The following is a 22,753-nucleotide window of genomic DNA, read 5'->3' as shown; positions in this document are numbered from 1 at the left end:
AGAGAAAATAAGTACCTATGCTTCCTCAAGAGGGCAAGTTCACTGAGGGGCCCTACACACTGGCCGATCCGCCGCCGAGCTGCCTGACGGCGGATACGACTGACGGGCGACCCGGCGGCGGGGGGGCAGTGACGGGGGGAGTGAAGTTTCTTCACTCCCCCCGTCACGCGGCTCCATTGAAGTGCAGGCAAATATGGACGAGATCGTCCATATTGGCCTGCATGCACAGCCGACGGGGGACCAGCGATGAACGAGCGCGGGGCCGCGCATCGTTCATCGCTGGAGCCTCCACACTGAAAGATATGAACGAGTTCTCGTTCATTTATGAACGAGATCGTTCATATCTTTCAAACAAATTGGCCAGTGTGTAGGGCCTATGAGTAACACATATCAACTTAAAGATTCCCCCACTAACTTGATATTATGTAATTTACCAACTAAGGGAACTGGTGCTCTGCTGATAATTATCAACTAGAAATTTGGTAACTGCTCAATCCAATTAGTAATGTCATCCAGGTGCATGAAAAGGAGGGGTAATTCTGAACAAGAAACAAAAGACAAGTATCCCCCAGCACTCTGGATGACATCAGCAGCAGGATTTGAAAACTACAGTGTAGTAGATAATTCAGAGATCACAGTTACATATATTTGCAAAGATATGGGAAGCCCCCAGGCCAACATCACGGCATCTCTGGGTACTGGTGGGTCCTAATACTAAGGTAATTGTCAACTGCCTGGAGAAAGAAGATGACTCAATGCCTGCGGTTGCTGGATGCCAAGAGCCAGGAACTAGAGCTGTTCTTGCATTTGCAAACTTGCTGGAGACAGAAATTAGGCCCAGATTTTTCAAGGCTTGGAGAGTGATAAATTGCACGGTGCTAAAGTACCAACCAATCAGCTCCTAACTGCCATGTTACAGGCCATGTTTGAGCTGAGCTGTTACCATCTCCCTGAGGGGGTTGATTCAACTGGGAAATTGTGTCAGGACAATGTATACACTCTGTGTAATGGCAGTGATGGAGTTACTACTAATCAGCTTGTGACTGGGGGACTACATGCCACTTCATGCCTCATTACTGACTAATCTATAATGCAGCTGATATAAATATATATACATACGTTATGGTATGAACTTACCGTTGATTTCTCTTATGTCCACAGGTATCCACAGGCTAACATTGGGATATGCCGGAGCGACAGCGGAATTGGCACCAAACAGTCACAAGCTTTCTGGCCTCCCGGGATGCATCAGGGCTTCTCCATATAATCCCGCCCACTGACTCAGTCAAATCAGTTCTTTCCACAGCAATTTAGGCAGGAGCATCAGGTAGAAACCTATTTAGGCGATAAGAACACACATGCACACCCTTCCATGCAAGAGGGAAGAGGTTTAGTGATTGTCTAGATCCTCAAATCAGGTGCGTCAGGGTGGGATCCCTGTGGATACCTGTGGACATAAGAGAAATCACGTTATCAACGGTAAATTCTTACCATAACGTATATTTCTCTGGCTGGGTCCACAGGTTATCCACAGGATAACATTGGGATTCCCAAAGCCAGTTTAGTGGTGGGGACGCTCCTGATTAGACAGATGAACCTTTCGCCCGAATTCAGCATCATGAGAGGCAAAAGTATCCATGGCATAATGTCTAATGAAAGTGTTAATGGAAGACCATGTGTCTGCCTTAACAATCTGTTCTGCTGAAGCACCATGTTGTGCTGCCCATGACGAATCTACCTTACGTGTAGAGTGTGCAGAGACATTAGCCAGAGTAGGGAGATGAGCATGAGAATAGGATGCTGAAATTACCATTCGGAGCCATCTTGCCAGCGTCTGTTTACTAGCAGGCTATCCTTTTCTATGAAATCCGTAGGAGGATGAAGAGAGAATCTGTTTTTCTGATGGCACTAGTACGATCTATGAAGATTCTTAATGCCCGGACCACGTCCATCGACGCTTCTCCCGCAGAAAGTCCCGATACCTGAAAAAGCTGGGACTACAATCTCCTCGTTAAGGTGAAACTTAAAAACCACCTTCGGAAGATAACCAGATCTAGTTCTAAGAACTACCTTATCTGGAAAAAATATTAGAAAAGGAGACTTACACGATAGTGCTCCTAAATCTGACGCTCTTGTAGCTGGCACCCTTGCCAGTAGAAATAGCACTTTAGCCATTAACCATTTAAGATCTGCTCTCTTAAATGGTTCAAACGGAGGTCCCTGAAGGATTTTAAGAACTAAATTCAAATCCCAGGGAGCTGCAGGAAGAACAAACGGAGGTTGAATGTGTACAACTCCCTGAAAGACAGTATGCACATGCTGTAAGTCAGCAATCTTTCTCTGAAACCAGTTAATGCTGATACTTGAACTCTCAAGGAAGCTACTTTCAACCCCTTCTCCAATCCTGCTTGAAGAAAATCCCAAATCCTGGATACTTTAAAAGATCTTGGATTCAAACTTCTTTCACTATACTAATGAATAAATACGTGCTTAAGGCTTTCTTGCTCTAAACATAGTTTGAATTACTTGTTTTGAAAATCCCCTTCTAGGATAGAGGTTTCAACAGCCACGCCGTCAAAGACAGACGATCCAGATGGCTGTGATAACAAGGACCCTGCATTAACAGATCTGGACGTTGAGGGAGCAGTATTGGTGCTTCCATGGACATCCTTAGTAGATCTGTGTACCAATGCCTTCTGGGCCAAGCTGGAGCTATTAGCATTATGACTCCTTTTGCTTGCTTTATTTTTCTTACTACCCTGGGTAACAGGGATATTGGAGGGAACAGATATGCCAGATGAAATTTCCAATTCACTGACAGTGCGTCTACAAGGATCGCTCCTGGATCCCTTGTTCTTGATCCGTACCTTGGAACCTTGTTGTTTAGACACGACGCCATGAGATCTATCTCTGGTACACCCCATCTGTTTACTAGAGTCTGAAACACTTCTGGGTGCAATGCCCATTCGGTATCCTGAATGGAGTGTCGACTGAGAAAATATGCTTCCCAGTTCAGTACTCCTGGAACAAACACTGCTGACAATGCTGGATGATGGAGCTCTGCCCACTTTAGTATGTGAGACACTTCCTCCATCAGTCTCTTGCTGTGAGTTCCTCCCTGATGATTGAGGTACGCTACCGCTGTTGCATTGTCTGAGCGGATCTGGACTGGTCTTCCTTGCAGACTGTCCTTTGCCTGATCTAGAGCCATATACATGGCCCTTATTTCTAACAGATTTATTGGCAGGCGACTTTCCCTTATGGTCCATTTTCCCTGGAACCAAAGGCTTTCGAGCACCGCTCCCCAGCCTTGAAGACTGGCGTCTGTTGTCAGTACTTGCCATTATTTTATCCAAAAGGGTCTCCCCTTGTTTAAATGGTCTGTCTGTAGCCACCAAGCTAGAGACCTTTTGTCACAACTGAGGGCCTGAGCTGACGGGAGGCAGCCTCAGTTGTAGGGGCTGAGATGTACCGGAACCTGGGAGGTTGTATCAGACCCCTGGACATGTAAGTAACATGAATAATAACTGCCCGAAGGCGTGACCACGACAACTTAGATAAAAGTCAATGATGTTTATTATGACAACTCCGCAACACAGCAGCAGTAAAAGAAAACGTAAAAGTCAGCAAATAATAAATACAGTTCCTGGGTACTACAGGATGGCAGGAGCCACAGGGCACTGGTAGTGTGAGATAGTTCTTATGATCTTCTAGATGGAAAGTCCTTACCAGGCCCGACTGTAGCAATGGAGATAACCCAGGATTGTGCCAGCTGGTGTTCCAGGAAAAGCTGGGTTGCTGAAGGTAAAACAGCTGCTGTGGATACTGGCTGGAACCAGACTGTTGTTAGCACGGAGTGGATACTGGCTGGAACCAGTTAAATAATAAATGAACTTGGGAGCGATGAAATATGAACTGAAATGTAGAACTTGAGAGCGGAGAAATAATAATACCGGTGGAGAGTGGTAAAGTGTAGAAAGGACACCGGCCCTTTAAGGGAAGCTGTACTCTGCTGGAAGCTGAGCTGGAAGCAGGTAATGTTGTAGCTGGAAACAGATGAATCCACAATGGATTGGAGAGTCAGGCTACACCGCAGGTGGAATGCTGGTGCGGGTCTCTATGGTGGAAGTCTTGAGACAGGAGCTGGAACCTGGAAGACAATCACAGGAGAGAGACAAACAGGAACTAGGTTTGACAACCAAAGCACTGACGCCTTCCTTGCTCAGGCACAGTGTATTTATACCTGCAGCAAGGAAGGGATTGGCTAGGCAATTATGCAGATTATCAATACTGAGAACAGATTGGTGGAAATGATCAGCTGACAGAATCCAAGATGGCTGCGCCCATGCAGACACTTGGAGGGAAGTTTGGTTTGTAATCCATGTGGTAATGAAAACAGTAATGGCGGCGCCGGCCACCGGAGACAGGAGGCGCCAGGCTGACAGATGCACATCCAACCACGCGGACACAGCGGAGGCCGCGGCTGACGTAATCGCCACTCAGACACTCTGCATGCAGAAGTTCAGGGACGGCGGCGGAGGCCGCGGGAGACGCCATGCCAGGTGTAATATGGCGTTTACTGTGACAGCGTCCCAGAGTGACAGGAGAGGATACAGGAATGTACACATCAGGATAACAGATGGGATCCGGTCCTGGAGCGCTGAGCCAGCCTTAGGAGGCATCTGATGGGTAAGAAATGGCGTCCAGATACCCGGATCGTGACAGCACCCCCCCCTTTAGGAGTGGCCCCAGGACACTTCTTTGGCTTTTGAGGAAACTTGGAATGGAATCTCCGGACCAAGGCAGGAGCATGGACATCAGAAGCATTGGTCCATGAACGTTCCTCAGGACCATAACCCTTCCAGTCAATAAGATATTGTAGTTGACCGTAACGGTGACGTGAGTCCAGGATCTTGGCCACTTCATACTCAACGCCTCGTTGAGTTTGGACTTTCGGAGTTGGAGGAAGTGAGGAATGAAACCGATTCAAGATCAGCGGTTTCAACAGGGAAACATGGAATGTCCTGGGTATTTTTAAGAAGGGAGGCAACTGGAGTCTGTAAGCAACAGGATTGATGACTTGTTCAATCTTGAAAGGACCGATATAGCGAGGTGCAAACTTCATACTGGGAACTCTTAACCTCAAATTCTTCGTGGATAACCATACCCGATCACCCACCTTGAGAGCAGGAACTGCTCGACGCTTCTTATCCGCAAACTTCTTGTACCTGAACGATGCCTTGAGCAGAGCTGATCGTACGCTCTTCCAGATATTGGCAAACTGATGCAAGGTGATATCCACTGCGGGAACAGAAGTTGCTGGAAGCGGTTGGAACTCAGGGACTTTAGGGTGGAATCCAAAGTTAGTGAAGAATGGTGTTGAAGCAGATGAAGAATGATACTGGTTGTTATGACAGAACTCGGCCCAGGGAAGTAATTGAACCCAGTCATCTTGAGAGGAGGACACATAGATGCGGAGGAAGGCCTCCAAGTCCTGATTCACCCTCTCGGTTTGACCATTGGTCTGAGGATGGTAAGCCGTGGAAAACTTTAGCTTGACTTGGAGGACTTGACATAAACTTCGCCAGAATTTGGCTGTGAATTGAACTCCTCGATCTGAGATAATTTCTTCAGGAAGACCGTGGAGTCGGAAGATCTCTTGTATGAATACTTGAGCCAACTTGGAAGCTGACGGAAGACCGGTGAGAGGAATGAAGTGTGCCATCTTGGTGAACCGGTCAACTACCACCCAGATGGTATTGAACTTGTTGCACATGGGTAAGTCTGTAATGAAATCCATCGACAAGTGGGTCCATGGTCGACGGGGAACGGATAGTGGAACCAGTTGCCCCGCAGGCGACTGGCGGGATACTTTATGTTGGGCACACTTTGGGCAAGATGCAATAAACTCCAAGACGTCCTTTTTCAGAGTTGGCCACCAATAGGACCTAGAGATAAACTCCAGGGTTTTTTGGATACCTGTATGTCCGGCAAAACGGGAAGCATGGGCCCAATGCATGAGCTTCTTCCTTAGCATCGGCTTCACAAAACTTTTCCCTGATGGGGGCGTAGAGTCCATCCCTACCGTGGAGAATGCCAACGGATTTATAATAGGATGCTTGTCTGAAGACTCTGACTCATTTTCTTGCTCCCATGAGCGGGAAAGGGCATCGGCCTTGCGATTCTGAGAGCCCGGACAGAACTGGAGTTTAAAGTCGAACCTGGAAAAGAAAAGTGCCCATCTGGCCTGACGAGGGTTGAGACATTGTGCGCCCTTCAGGTATAAAAGGTTCTTGTGGTCTGTAAGTATGGTGATTAAATGAGAAGCTCCCTCCAACAGAAACCTCCACTCTTCTAGAGCGAGCTTGATGGCTAGCAACTCCTGGTCGCCAATGGCATAGTTGCGCTCAGCTGGGGAGAACTTCCGGGAGAAGAAACTGCAAGGATGTAAATGGCCATCTTTAGCCCTCTGAGATAACACCGCTCCTACTCCAACGGAGGAGGCATCCACCTCTAGGATGAAAGGAGAGTCGATGTCAGGCTGTTTCAGGACAGGCGCAGAGATGAACCTCTGTTTTAAAAGATGAAAAGCTTGCATGGCTTCTTCAGACCACTTGGACGGGTTAGCACCCTTCTTGGTGAAAGCAGTAATAGGCGCCACAATGGTGGAAAAGTCTCGTATAAACTTTCGGTAATAATTGGCGAACCCTAAGAACCTCTGGACCCCTTTGATGGTTAAGGGTACCGGCCAATTCTGAATTGCTTGTAGTTTCTCAGGATCCATCTCTAGTCCGGAACCGGACACAATGTACCCTAGAAACGGAATGGACTTGACTTCAAAGACGCATTTTTCTAATTTGCAATAGAGATGATTGACACGGAGACGGGACAGAACCTCTTTAACCCAAAAACGATGTTCCTCTAAATCGTTGGCAAAAATGAGGATATCGTCTAGATAGACCACGACATGGCGGTATAGAATGTCTCTGAAAATCTCATTGACAAAATGCTGGAAGACAGCTGGAGCATTGCTCAATCCGAAGGGCATGACGAGGTACTCATAATGTCCGTCACGGGTGTTAAAGGCGGTCTTCCACTCGTCACCCTCACGGATCCGGATGAGATTGTATGCACCTCGCAAGTCCAGCTTTGTAAAGATGGTAGCTCCGCTAACTCTGTCAAAGAGCTCAGTAATCAGGGGTAAAGGATAACGGTTCTTGATGGTAATGTCGTTCAAACCTCTGTAGTCGATGCACGGCCGCAGACCACCATCTTTCTTTTTTACAAAAAAGAAGCCTGCGCCGGCTGGGGAAGAAGAAGGTCGAATGAACCCCTTTGCTAGGTTCTCTTTAATGTATTCCTCCATAGAATGCGTCTCAGGCAGAGACAACGGATAAGTTCGGCCTCGAGGTGGAACCTTCCCTGGAACGAGATCAATCGGGCAGTCCCATTCTCTATGAGGAGGAAGGATATCAGCAGAAGCTTTACTGAACACATCCGTGAAATCTTGATATGGAGGAGGTGGAACATCAGACGACCTGGGGGAGGAAGAACAGACAGGCAATACTTTAAACAAACATGTCTCTGCACAGGAGGAACCCCATGCCAGGATTTGCGTAGTCGTCCAATCAATTGTAGGATTGTGAAGACGGAGCCATGGAAGGCCCAGGACCACAGGATGTGTGGCTCTTGGAATCACTAAAAGTGAAATAAGTTCGGAATGAAGAACTCCCACTCTCAGACGAACTGGTAGAGTCCTTAGAGCAATAACAGTATCAAAAATTTTACTGCCATCCACGGCAGTTAAGGAAAAGGAGGAAGGAAGTCTCTCGGTGGGTAGGGACCACCGTTTAACATAGGCTTCAGTAATAAAGTTCCCAGCTGCTCCGGAATCAAGGAGAGCAATGACGTTCCGATAACGTTGAGCAACTTGAAGCGAGACTGGGAGATTACAATCATGAGGAGATGGAGAGGAGATCATTACTCCTAGCCGGCCCTCTCCTGGGCGAGCTAGGGTTTGGAGTTTTCCCGGACGTTCGGGACAGGCATTGATGGTGTGAGACGGAGCTGCACAGTAAAGACAAAGAGACTCAGAGAGACGTCTTCGGCGCTCAGCAGGAGTTAAACGGGAACGGCCAATTTGCATGGGCTCATCTTTAGATGGTGACAGTTGACGAGGAGGAGGAGCAGAAGATTTTGGAGCAGATGATCTTCCACGCTCAGTTGCTCTCTCTCTGAAACGTAAATCAACTTTCGTGCAGAGTGAGATTAGCTCATCTAACTTAGAAGGTAAGTCTCTGGTAGCTAACTCATCTTTAATAAGCTCAGATAAGCCACGCCAGAATGCAGCATACAGGGCCTCGTCGTTCCATGCCAGTTCGGATGCCAGGATCTGGAACTGTATCAGATATTGTCCTACAGTACGTGGCCCCTGGCGTAAACGGAGAATCTCGGATGAAGCTGAGGTTACCCGGCCTGGCTCGTCGAAGATGCGCCTGAATGTTGACACGAATGCAGTGTAAGAAGATAGCAGGGTGTCGGACCTCTCCCATAACGGTGATGCCCAGTCAAGGGCGGAGCCACTGAGAAGAGAGATGATGTAGGCAATTTTTGTACGGTCACTGGGAAAATTGCCAGGTTGTAGCTCAAACTGAATCTCACACTGGTTGAGAAATCCCCTGCAGAATCTTGGAGATCCGTCAAATTTTGCTGGCGTTGGAAGATGAAGACGTGGAGCAGAAATGGGTAAGGTGGGTGGGGTTATAGCTGGAGTCACTGTGGTTGACGCACCAGATGCGCCTGATCCACGGAGAGTTGTCTGAATCCCATCCAGCCGAGTAGAGAGATCCTGGAGACAGCGGATGATGTGGCCCTGTGCAGCCTCCTGATGTTCTAGTCGGGCTGCCAGTTCTTGCATCGGCCTGGCCGCTTGATCCTGGTCTCCGGCTGGATTCATTAGGTCAGTGCTTACTGTCACAACTGAGGGCCTGAGCTGACGGAAGGCAGCCTCAGTTGTAGGGGCTGAGATGTACCGGAACCTGGGAGGTTGTATCAGACCCCTGGACATGTAAGTAACATGAATAATAACTGCCCGAAGGCGTGACCACGACAACTTAGATAAAAGTCAATGATGTTTATTATGACAACTCCGCAACACAGCAGCAGTAAAAGAAAACGTAAAAGTCAGCAAATAATAAATACAGTTCATGGGTACTACAGGATGGCAGGAGCCACAGGGCACTGGTAGTGTGAGATAGTTCTTATGATCTTCTAGATGGAAAGTCCTTACCAGGCCCGACTGTAGCAATGGAGATAACCCAGGATTGTGCCAGCTGGTGTTCCAGGAAAAGCTGGGTTGCTGAAGGTAAAACAGCTGCTGTGGATACTGGCTGGAACCAGACTGTTGTTAGCACGGAGTGGATACTGGCTGGAACCAGTTAAATAATAAATGAACTTGGGAGCGATGAAATATGAACTGAAATGTAGAACTTGAGAGCGGAGAAATAATAATACCGGTGGAGAGTGGTAAAGTGTAGAAAGGACACCGGCCCTTTAAGGGAAGCTGTACTCTGCTGGAAGCAGGTAATGTTGTAGCTGGAAACAGATGAATCCTCAATGGATTGGAGAGTCAGGCTACACCGCAGGTGGAATGCTGGTGCGGGTCTCTATGGTGGAAGTCTTGAGACAGGAGCTGGAACCTGGAAGACAATCACAGGAGAGAGACAAACAGGAACTAGGTTTGACAACCAAAGCACTGACGCCTTCCTTGCTCAGGCACAGTGTATTTATACCTGCAGCAAGGAAGGGATTGGCTAGGCAATTATGCAGATTATCAATACTGAGAACAGATTGGTGGAAATGATCAGCTGACAGAATCCAAGATGGCTGCGCCCATGCAGACACTTGGAGGGAAGTTTGGTTTGTAATCCATGTGGTAATGAAAACAGTAATGGCGGCGCCGGCCACCGGAGACAGGAGGCGCCAGACTGACAGATGCACATCCAACCACGCGGACACAGCGGAGGCCGCGGCTGACGTAATCGCCACTCAGACACTCTGCATGCAGAAGTTCAGGGACGGCAGCGGAGGCCGCGGGAGAAGCCATGCCAGGTGTAATATGGCGTTTACTGTGACAGCGTCCCAGAGTGACAGGAGAGGATACAGGAATGTACACATCAGGATAACAGATGGGATCCGGTCCTGGAGCGCTGAGCCAGCCTTAGGAGGCATCTGATGGGTAAGAAATGGCGTCCAGATACCCGGATCGTGACACCTTTTTACGTTTACCGGAAACTTTATCATCTGCTTTTTTATTGTCTGACGATTTCCGTTCCATTTGGTCAGAATAAGGTGCTGTAGAGGTCTGGAGTGGAATTGTGCATATTCCACCATGTCGAAGGTTGACACCATCAAACCCAACAGTCGCATTGCTGCATGGACTGACATTGTCTGAGTGTGCAACGACTCCTGAGTCATGACCTGCACCTTGGTTATCTTTTTCTCTGGCAAGAAAATTCTCTGTAGACCTGAGTCCAATATGGCCCCCAAATGAACCATCCGTTGTGACGGATTCAGAGACGACTTTCCCCAGTTTATGAGCTACCCGTGTCTTTGTAGACAAACTACTGTCTGTTGAAGATGGCTCAAAAGCAATTCCTGCGAATGTGCTAGGATTAATAGGTTGTCGAGGTATTGAAATATTCTTATCCCCTGCTTGCGAAGATAAGCTGCCATAACCACCATCATTTTGGTAAACACCCTGGGTGCTGTTGCTAGCCCGAAGGGCAAAACTTGGAACTGAAAATGTTGCTGGAGGATGGCAAACCTGAGGTAACATTGATGAGACCGTACTATAGGCACATGTAGGTAAGCATCCTGTATATCCAGAGATACCATGTAATCTCCCAGTGCCATGGCCAAAACTATGGAGCGTAATGTTTCCATAAGGAACCTTGGAATCCAAATGTATTTGTTTAACATTTTGAGATTGAGGATTGGTCGGAACGACCCATTTGGTTTCTGAATCAAGAAAAGATTGGAGTAAAAACCCTGTCCCCGTTGCAACGGGGGTACTGGGATAATTACACCAGACTGAAGCAATTTCTGAACTGCTTCTTGCAAGGCCCTGGCTTTCGATTCTATTCCAGACGGACTGGTGCAAAAGAACCTTTGAGGAGGATGCCTCCTGAATGGGAAACCATAACCGAGAGATACTACCTTCTGCACCCAAGCATCTGACTGTTGCCATACCATATGTGTGCAAACTGAAGGAGCCGGCCCCCAACCCTGGAATCCTCCAGGCGGAGGCCCATATCTTCAGGCTGTTGGCTTCTGTTCAGGCTTGGAAGCTGGCCTTCTACTAGCCCATTGTTTCCTACCCCTGGTTGATCTATTGAACTGGGGTTGCTTAGACTCGTCTTTAGCTTTTGTTTTGCCTTGCCATCGAAATGGCCGACATTTTGAACCCCTAGTCTTAGGGTTATAACTAGCCGGAACTCTGACTTTTTTGAATTCAGCTTCCGATTCTAGAATATCTGACAATTGTTTTCCAAACAATATATTACCAGTGAAAGGCAATGCTTCCAACTCTTTCTTGGATTCTGCATCTCCTTTCCAAGTGCGTAGCCAAACTGCTCTACGAGCGGCTACTGTCAAGGCTGATGCTTTAGAAGCAATCGTACCAATATCAATTGCTGCTTCTTTCAAATATTAGGCAGCTTGTCTTATACGACCTAGATGAGACTCCTGCTCCCTATTAGGAGGAGAGAGGTCATTCTCTAGTTCCTCCACCCATTCTACCATTGCCCTTGCCATCCAGGCTGAAGCCATAGCAGGCCTAGCCACTGCTCCTGATAGAGAAAAAATATTTTTCAAGAAGCTATCTACACTTCTGTCTGTGACATCATTTAATGAGGTAGATGACAATGGTAAAGCAGATTTATGCACAAGTCACAGTACATGTGCATCTACTTTAGGAGGAACTTCTCTTTTTGAACAATCCGCAGCTGGAAATGGATAATAAGAATCCCACTTTTTCGGAATCTTATATTTTTTACTGGGCGTAGCCAAGGATTCTTCCATCATTTCCGTCAGATCCTCTGACCCTGGGAAGTCAGTCTTAACTGATTTTGTTTGTTTAAACACAGGTGCTTTAGATTTTGACACTGTTTTGGCTGCTTCCTCCAAAGAGAGAATAGCCTTCATTGCATCAATAAGCTCAGCTATATCCTCTGAGCTGAAACTCTGCGACTGATCATCATATAGAGTAATTGAATATACTGTATCATCATCTGTTGTATCATCTTGTGTAGACTGCAACATAGACGTATCTATATTAGTCTTACCTGTACCTTGATTAACCTGGTTACTTGTAGAGGCTACTGGAACCAAGCCATAAGGAGGGAGCTGCATGTATGTGTTAATAGTATAACATATTCCCTGGGGTGGAACTGCTGGAGGTAATTTGTCCGCTATTGAAGACAAAGTCTGTGCAAACATACTCCATGGCAGATCTACTAGTTGCTGAACCAACTCCTGCTTTTTACTTTGCGATAACCAAAACAGTTTTCAAATAACCCCTCATAAGTGACTAACTGGCCTATTCCAACTAACCCTGTTTTACAAGATAAACATGTTAGGGATGTAGTAGTGCCTGATCAGTCATCGTCACTTTTGCCGCTCACAGACATAGTGAAATATTCTGTTTTAACAACTACACAATTTGTGACTGAAAATTACCTATATATATATATATATATATATATATATATATATATATATAGAAGTGAGATAAATCTGACCACAACCGTGCACCTGATTTGAGGTTCAGAACAGAACTGACAACATATAAAAGTCAGCATACATACTAGCAGTCAGTCACATGTTAAAATATTAGACATTGTCATATGAGAATACAATCACCATTATATAACTTACAAGTAAGTGGGACAATTGTATTTCTGTTTTTTTAACTGTGTTTTTTTTTCAAACATAACATGCAGAAACAACAGTAATATACAGGTCACATATGCAATATGTACCAAAATTAACAATTCATACTAACAAGTAGAGAGAATTTTTAGTACTGTATAACCCTTTCTCCATAGAGCGGGATACAGGGAGACTCACCACACTTCCATATCCATCAATAAGCTCGCAAGACGCTGAGTGGATTCAGACGCTACTGGTGTACTGTACCGCTCCGATAACTGATGAGAGACACGGACGATCACTAACGGACACAGACGCTCAGTGAATGCTATGTGCATGCAGACGCTACGGCCTGCGACTCGGTCTAGGCGGCAACTCTAGTGTACACAACCGCAGCGTCTAAGCTGCGACCGAGTACCCTCGTGGTAGCGTCTGAGACGGAAGTGAGATCATTTAGTTCATGGACGGGAGACGCGCGGAAACTGGTCATGAACTTGGGGGAGGGGCGACCAGGAGAGCGTCTAACTCCCCACGTTGACTTAAACTATAAGGATCGCGGCCTCAACCTAGTCCTGGCGCCTATGATCTTAAGAGTGGCGGCGCATCAACCACTGTTTGTAGTCTCCTCCAATGCAGTGTAGCTGTGTCCGGACCCCCTAGTAAGAGGAAACTGATGCCTTACCTTCTCCCCATGCTCCGGCCACAGCCTGGTAACGTCTGCTGGACCTGCTAGAATCATCCGACACAGAAGTCCGCCGAGACAGCACTGTACCGCGAAGGTAAGCGTTGTTGCGACCCGGTGGGGAGTTGTTGGAGCGACTCTTTCTGGTATGCGTTTAAGACGCTATTAAGAAAAGTCACTCAAGAGAAAAAAAAACATAGTAAGACTATAAAAAATAAAATAATAAAAGCTTCAGGCTGCTTTAACAGCAGCCCTGTGACCATGGTCCGGCTCCTGCCACACCAAACAAAAAACTGATTTGACTGAGTCAGTGGGCGGGATTATATGGAGAAGCCCCGATGCTTTAACAGCAGCCCTGTGACCATGGTCCGGCTCCTGCCACACCAAACAAAAAACTGATTTGACTGAGTCAGTGGGCGGGATTATATGGAGAAGCCCCGATGCATCATGGGAAGCCAGAAAGCTCGTGACCATTTGGTGTCAATTCCGCTGTCGCTCCGGCATATCCCAATGTTATCCTGTGGATAACCTGTGACCCAGCCAGAGAAATATATATATATATATATATATATCTGGATAATCCGGCACTCCTAGTAGTATCCAACCGCCTGTGTGCCCTTGTCCAAGCATAAATACATGGTGGAGTCAATACAAGCAAATGTTCACGACGGACACGGCACTCCAGGACTCAGTATTAATGAATTTTAATGTCCCAGCTTAGTCAACAACCTGCATCAGTGATGTCGTATGCAAAACATAACATCAAAGCACAAGCGTGTTACATACGATGCAGCATTTCGGGCCACACAGGACCTTTCCTCAGGTCGTGCTGGTGCTTACAACAAACAAATGAACACATCAGTACAGTGAGGAATGCCAAATCAGACTCAGCTCAGTTCAAAAAGCTCACCACAGTTGCCAGACATTTTTTACGTTTTCACGACAGCCGAATAGAAGATTTACATTTTTCAGGCCTGGAAGATATAAAAATGGGATTGAGAGGAGGAGACTACAGCATGGCACTCCAGAAAAAGGAATCCGAATGGATCTTCAAACTGGACACTCTTATGCCTAAAGGCTTAAATGAATACATCAACTACAGCATTTTTCTACCCACTTAATTATAATATTCATTAATTTTTTTCCTTTTCTGCCCCCCATGGTAATCATCATTCCAGCTCACCTTTTCCTCCCCCCCCCCCTTCACCTCCTTTCCTTCTTCCACTTCGCCCCCTTTTTTTCTTCTGCTACTCCTTTTTCTGTCTTCTCCCCTTTCAATCAAAAAAAACCCCCATCACATTCCAAACCCACCCCCCTTTTTTTTCTTAAACCCCCCCTTTCCCCCCCCCTTTTTTCTTCCTCTCCCTCCCCTCTCCCTAATTTTTTCCCCATTTTCTGTTCATTCCTTCTTTTTCTCTTTCCTTCCTGCCCTTTCCATTACCTTTTAACCTTTCTCACCACCCCCCTTTTTCCTCAATCCCCTAACCCTTTCCCTTCCCTCTCATAACCCTTTCCCTTCCCCTCCAGCCCCTCCCCTGACATCAGTCTCACTTATGTAATTCACTATTATATCATTTCTCACACCTCCCGTTCATACACCACACCATTATAAACAATCCTATCGCCCACGGCACCATATGCATTCACATCTCTTGTTCATCCCTTCCTTTAATTAACTTCACCTTTTTGTCCACACACTCATATCAACAGTGCATTCATTAAATCCTTTACCCTTCCTATACATCACTTCTTTTAAATTTCATTCCACTTCCATTCCTCACACTCATTTTATAACCCTCTTCATTCTCACCAACCTTTAATCAACCTTCACATTCTTTTCCTCACTATTCTGCTGCACACCCTTTCCCCTCTTTCCTCCTTTCCTTTTTCTTTCCTTTCTGTAACCATTTATTTATTTATTCCTACATCATTTTTCCATCATCAACACGTTTTTTCACCCCCCTTTTTCTACTTCTATCCGTTTCCTTTTCATTCCTGTTTCCCTTTTCCTTTCCCTCTTTCAATATGGTTCCTATAATCAATCCACCTGTGATCTGATAGGTTTAGCTATCAGTCCGTCAAACCAAGCGGCAACGTGATTGGTCATCTTAATACTCAAATACTGGCCACAGGAGAGCAGCAGAGAAAGGCTCTCGTGACCAAGCCTAATCAGGTGAAACGTACGTAAAAAAAAAAAAAAAAAGAGAGAGAACGTTCACAGTGACGTCATCGCGGCAACGCCCAGTCCGGAAGCGGGCGGCCGCGCTCACCACTGTAGCGGGACTTCTGAAGAGGAGACCAGGACAGCATTGGCCGCATACCTTGCGGCTGCGGTAACTGACACTAGACCACCAGGGTTTCAACTGTGCTGCGGCAACTGACACTAGACCACCAGGGTTTAATTGAAGTTTATCTTTTGTCAAGCATTGACCGCACACCTTGTGGCTGCGGTAACTGACACCAGACCACCAGTGTTGTGGTAATTGTCACTAGACCACTAGGGTTTAATTTGTGTTTGTGTTTATCTTTTGTTAAGTATTGACCGCATACCCTGTGGCAGTGGTAACAGACACCAGACCACTGTGGTTTTACTGTGTTCTCCTCTCTCTTAGAACATTGTTAATTTCTACAGCAACTATACTATATCTGCAGAAATAACCTGTACAGTATTGTCCTAACAGGACAACAAATTATTTCCACTGTACTATTTCCCCGCTCATGCCCCAATGTTCAATTATTAGATTAAGGTATTTAACCTTGATATCGTTATATAAGTGTGTGTATGGTAGCATTTGATTTCAATGTTATTTCTATTTTTTCTTTATTTACATTTTTTGTCTCTAATAAAAGGATACTATAAGACTTTATGTATTATATGTGAGCCAGCCTTGAGCTCCAAACTAGCATACGATCATTCATCAATCTGGCTTCCTTTCAGGGAACGAGCAATTAGAGTTTCAATTGTCATTTAACCATCCATGAGCCAGCCTTGAGCTCTGAATTTATCTATCAATTGGTATCTCTTTATCTAAGGAGTAGATTTGTATATGCAGTACATAATCCTTCCATTATTCTCATGTGAGCATATTATCTGCAATATTCCACCTGTAATATTCTACCTTTATTAATATTTTATAGTGTCTCACTAAATAGATTTAAACCCTTTTACATTTCCTCAGACACTCTTAATCATCCTGACACACCCTTGTCTGGAAATACCATTTCAGACTATTTATAGCCTTGTTTGAATGCGAAGTACGGAAAGCAGAGAGAGTGTGTGTCTCTCCATTTCATTCAAATTTCCTTTATATCGGCCCACGGCTATACTACCCTGAACACGCCCGATCCTGTCCGATCTCGGAAGCTAAGCAGGCATGGCCTGGTCAGTACTAGGAAGGAGAACCTCCTGAGAATACCAGGTGCAGTGGGCCTTTTAAGGAAAAACATCATCATACTTTTTTCATACTCCTGCTTCTGGAAAAACCTTCTCGGACTATTCATGGTTCTGATTTATGTACAGTACAGATAATAGGAGTGGATTTCCCCTCTCCCTCTTTTTCTCTTTTCTACCTCAATTAACGGCCCACGGCCATACTACCCTGAATACGCCCGATCTTGTCCGATCTCGGAAGCTAAGCACGCATGGCCTGGTCAGTATTAGGAAGGGAAACCTCCTGAGAATACCATGTGCAGTGGGCCTTTTTTCCTAAAGGAAAACCTTCATCACATCCAGTTGATCTTTCCTCTATCTTCTTTTGTTACCCAAATCTTTAGCCTAACATTGTTACCACATTACGCTACCAATCAAACCTACATTCCAAGACATGTACAGTGATTCTTCTGGATACCTTTATTTCAATAGAACCATATGGTATCCATTAACATTTTTTCTGATATTTTCACCTTTTTCAATTATCTTGTACCTCATTTGCTAAAAAGGTTAAACACGTTTTATTTTCCAAACATCAGACACGAGTCTCAAAATTATTTTTCATTTATTCAAGAAACAATTAAAGGTTAAGTTTTATTTCATTTCATCATTTCTTTTCATATATATCATATCCATTATTACAAATGAGTGCTCCCAAACAAGGGTTTTTTGTCTTTTCTCTCCTCTCCAATTGCGAGACATGATGTCCCAGATGTGCTCAATTGGATTCAGGTCTGGGGAACGGGCGGGCCAGTCCATAGCATCAATGCCTTCGTCTTGCAGGAACTGCTGACACACTCCAGCCACATGAGGTCTAGCATTGTCGTGCATTAGGAGGAACCCAGGGCCAACCGCACCAGCATATGGTCTCACAAGGAGTCTGAGGATCTCATCTCGGTACCTAATGGCAGTCAGGCTACCTCTGGCGAGCACATGGAGGGCTGTGCGGCCCCCCCAAAGAAATGCCACCCCACACCATTACTGACCCACTGCCAAACCGGTCATGCTGGAGGATGTTGCAGGCAGCAGAACGTTCTCCTTGGCGTCTCCAGACTCTGTCACATCTGTCACATGTGCTCAGTGAGAACCTGCTTTCATCTGTGAAGAGCACAGGGCGCCAGTGGCGAATTTGCCAATCTTGGTGTTCTCTGGCAAATGCCAAACGTCCTGCACGGTGTTGGGCTGTAAGAACAACCCCCACCTGTGGACGTCGGGCCCTCATACCACCATCATGGAGTCTGTTTCTGATCGTTTGAGTAGACACATGCACATTTGTGGCTTGCTGGAGGTCATTTTGCAGGGCTCTGGCAGTGCTCATCCTGTTCCTCCTTGCACAAAGGCGGAGGTAGCGGTCCTGCTGCTGGGTTATTGCCCTCCTACGGCCTCCTCCACATCTCCTGATGTACTGGCCTGTCTCCTGGTAGCGCCCCCATGCTCTGGACACTACGCTTACAGACACAGCAAACCTTCTTGCCACAGCTCGCATTGATGTGCCATCCTGGATGAGCTGCACTACCTGAGCCACTTGTGTGGGTTGTAGACTCCGTCTCATGCTACCACTAGAGGGAAAGCACCGCCAGCTTTCAAAAGTGACCAAAACATCAGCCAGAAAGCATAGGAGCTGAGAAGTGGTCTGTGGTCACCACCTGCAGAACAACTCCTTTATTGGGTGTGTCTTGCTAATTGCCTATAATTTCCACCTGTTGTCTATTCCATTTGCACAACAGCATGTGAAATTGATTGTCAATCAGTGTTGCTTCCTAAGTGGACAGTTTGATTTCACAGAAGTGTGATTGACTTGGAGTTACATTGTGGTGTTTAAGTGTTCCCTTAATTTTTTTGAGCAGTGTGTATATATAGGTACCCCCCTGTTTGATAGTGTACAGAATTAGAGATGCAAGTGTAAAACATTCCCAAGGTAACTATTGGGGTATTAATCAATGTATGTCTCAATCCACCTATACAGTAGGTCTTAGCTCTTAACTTTTCAAAGTTGACCACAATCCTTCCAAAAAATAAAAAATGTATTCACACCATGAACAACATATTGACATAAAAAAGGTGACTCACATTCTTTGTGCTGTCAACATTATACAAAAAAAAGACCACAACAAAATCTTTAACATTCATAAAACAATTGTACAGATCATATAAAAATGTGAAGGATACAATAAATGGTTCCGACTTTCTCAAAAGTCTGTTAGCTCTGTAAATCTGGTTCAATCTTTTTCAGAAGTCAATTGAATCTACAGATCTAATTGACTTCTGAAAAAGATTGAACCAGATTTACAGAGCTAACAGACTTATTAACATATTGTTAGTGGCTGCAGAAGATATTCTGTTCCCTATACCTATTGAGCTCTGTTCTACCATTTTATGCCAAAGGTGAGCTTGCCTGTTCCTAGTCGCAGCCTACTGTAACTTTAACCCTACAACTGTCCAAGAATCATCTGTCGACACACTATTAATGATGTCCACAATGTCGACAATTATATAATTGTCAACATACTAAATGTCGACATTATGTACACACAGCAGCTTTGTCATCTAATCTGATTTTATTTAACCATGGATATAATCAGATTTTCTTAATCTAGGGAGAGCCCAGTGAGCACTGTGTCTAAAGCCAGGTACACACTAGACAATAAATCGGACGATTGGAGCGACAAACTGGAGCGACAAATCATCCACATCGTCCAGTATAAAATAGCGCACTCCTGTGCGTCGTTTGTTGCATCTTATCTGCTTGCAGTGCAGGCAGATCTGACAATGGGGGTCATTCCGAGTTGATCGCTAGCTGAATTTGTTCACAGTGCAGCGATCAGGCTAAAAAATGGCAGTTCTGCGCATGCGTATGCTGCGCAATGCGTACACGCGACGTACGGGTACAACGAACGATGTAGTTTTGCACAGGGTCTAGTGATGCATTTCAGTCGCACTGCTTGCCGCAGAGTGATTGACATGAAGTGGGCATTTCTGGGTGGCAACTAACCGTTTTCAGGGAGTGTGCGGAAAAACGCAGGCATGCCAGGAAAAACGCAGGCGTGGCTGGGTGAACGCTGGGCCGGTTTGTGACGTCAAATCCGAAACTGAATAGTCTGAAGTGATCGCAAGCGCTGAGTAGGTTTTGAGCTACTCTGAAACGACACACATTTTTTTTGCAGGCGCTCTGCGAGACAACCATTCGCACTTCTGCTAAGCTAAAATACACTCCCAGTGGGCGGCGGCATAGCATTTACACAGCTGCTAAAACTAGCTAGCGAGCAATCAACTCGGAATGACCCCCCAATGACGTTAATGATTTTGAGCAAATCATCTACATCTCATCAACATCTTTAAAGTTGTTCTGAGAGATTGGAGCTTTCCAAAAATAAGTGCAGAGGTCTCTGAGATCTAACAGCAGATGCAATCTGTCTTTGTCCCACAACAATTGCCATAACACACCTTTTGTTGGTACAAATAAACTGACCACTCAACCCACAAAAAGGAACATAATGGTGTCTCTAGTAGCAGAGGATTCCTGAAAACTTAGAAATTCTGCTTGGCGGCTAATTATTCAAACTATTTGGAATGTTATCACAGACAATAGTAATAATAGTAAATTAAGTTTGTGAGCACAAGACTACAAAGTGAGGCAGGATTCTGTAAGACACAAATGATATGAGAAATTAGTTTATGAAAGAAATGTTGGGGAATGTGAGCTACATACAGTGTAGGATTTTGGAGAGAATTTCCTTTATCACTAGGTTCATCCTTCCAGTAAGTGATATGGGAACCACATATCAGTAGCCCTTGCAATTTAGAGCAAACGGGTTGCATTAAGTGAAAGGACATTTGAGGGGGCCAACACACACAAGTATAGTACAGTAAATACCCACAGCAGATAGGGAACACCAGGATCCAGGGGCATAACTATAGTGGGAGCCATTGCTATACTGTAGGTCTCAGAGGGTGGGAGGTCTGCCTTAGGCCCAGCGCACAACAGCATCAGTGCTGAACACTGCTGGCAGTAACACGCTGGGACCAGTGAATAAAGATACACTACACAAAAAGTGAGTAAAAACCATCTCATCTCACATAAGCGTATTCTTTGGTAGGAAATTATACTGTGCCTTCCATATGTTTCTGAGGTGCTGAGATCAAGGCACGCAGTTAGGAAAATCAAATAAGGAAAGTTAGAGATGATTGACTATTGGACAGTAGATAGGAGATTAGTAAAGGACACAGGAGTGTGAGTAGCTTCATACCTTCCAGCTGATGTTTGTTACTTTCTTTTGTTTTTAACTTTGCATGTTTTTTGATGTTGGTGCAACTTTTATTCACATTGCGTGTGGATTTTTGTAACATGTTTTTATACGGAACATTTTATGGATTTTTAATCCAATAAATATTGCTTTTTCTGACTACCACGGACCTGAGTGCTCCAGTACTTTGTATGAAGATTTTCTCCAGCCGTGTAAAAGATACCTTTATGGGAGCACCAACACACTATGAACTGTGAGTTTGGGTACGCCATACCTTTAACAGGCCTCCAAAAAGATACCTTGATGTGTTTTCTTCCCCTCCTTCTGTTGTGAGTGTTGGGGTACGCTCCTGAATATTACAAATCCTTGGGTAATACCACTAAACTGGTTTTGCATCTAGAGAGTGAAAGACACCAGAGCGGTTTCTAAAGTGATTGGGGCACTATTTGGTTTTAAAGATACCTTGATGTGTGTACTCCCTCTACCTTTTGTGTGAGTGGGGTACGCCTTTGATTAAGTCCCTAAAACCCCATATTCTTACTCCCTGGTTGTTAAGGATATACTACACATTGTTTTGTTTGTTATCATATCTTTTCATATTTGGACACATGTCCCGGACATACATTATGAGAAAAAGAACCTAGGACAACATTCAACACAAAGATACCTTGATGCGTTTACCACCCTCCCTCTTGCTGTGAGTGTTGGGGTACGCCTTCTAATTATTGTAAGCTGACTACTTTTGGGTAACATCACCTGACTGGTTTGCACTTCAGAGAATGAAAGACACCAGACGGGACTTTTAAAGGGATCAGGGCACTACTCGGTTAAAAGATACCTTGATGTGTATACTCCCTCTATCCTTTGTGTGAGTGGGGTACGCCCTTAAGCAGCTTCTAAAAATCTGTATTCTCACCTCGTTACTTGTTTAAGAACAAACTACACATTGTATTTCTTTTGTTATAATTTCTTCTGGAGTACCCATTCCGGATATATATCACCTGAAGAAGAATTGGAAATACGAGAAATTCTCTGCACCTCTCCTAAAAAGGGATGTATTAGCTTCTTTCCTATTAAGCGCACCGTATGTTATACAGGTCCAAAATTTGTGTTGTGTGAAATTGTGTTTTAAATGTGGTGACATTTATTATTTGGACCTGAACAAACTGAGCTGCTTTGCGCCACATTGACGCACTTTCCCCCAAAAAACGTATTTTTCTAGATTAGTAAAGTAGTTTATACAATTTATTTTCACTAAACAATTGAACATGAAATTCTACAATACAATTCCGTGGCTTTCCAAGTAAATATATAGTACGTATATATATTTAATTTAGGTAGTTTTTATGTTTTGTTTTTGTACTTCCACAAATATTTCTTTTTTTCTTGTTATTTTGGGACTTTTGTCTCGAGTCTAGACCTTTAACTCAATTTAGTTGACTTTTCACCTACTAGCCATATCCTATT

The 22,753-nt window shown here is 45.0% G+C and overlaps 1 protein-coding gene and 2 pseudogenes across 7 annotated transcripts in view; 2 read left to right on the top strand and 1 right to left on the bottom strand.

The window, feature by feature from the left end:
• The window catches only part of TPK1 (thiamin pyrophosphokinase 1), a 1,127,731-nt gene that overhangs the window by 749,066 nt on the left and 355,912 nt on the right, over positions 1-22,753 (bottom strand). The gene's annotated exons all lie outside the window — the stretch shown is intronic.
• Positions 16,926-17,043, top strand: LOC134931559 (5S ribosomal RNA; annotated as a pseudogene).
• LOC134930362 (5S ribosomal RNA) lies at positions 17,194-17,311 on the top strand (annotated as a pseudogene).

The sequence above is a fragment of the Pseudophryne corroboree genome, chromosome 5 (assembly GCF_028390025.1).
Source record: "Pseudophryne corroboree isolate aPseCor3 chromosome 5, aPseCor3.hap2, whole genome shotgun sequence".
Lineage (NCBI taxonomy): Eukaryota > Metazoa > Chordata > Amphibia > Anura > Myobatrachidae > Pseudophryne > Pseudophryne corroboree.
This window is presented reverse-complemented; position numbering and strand designations above follow the sequence as displayed.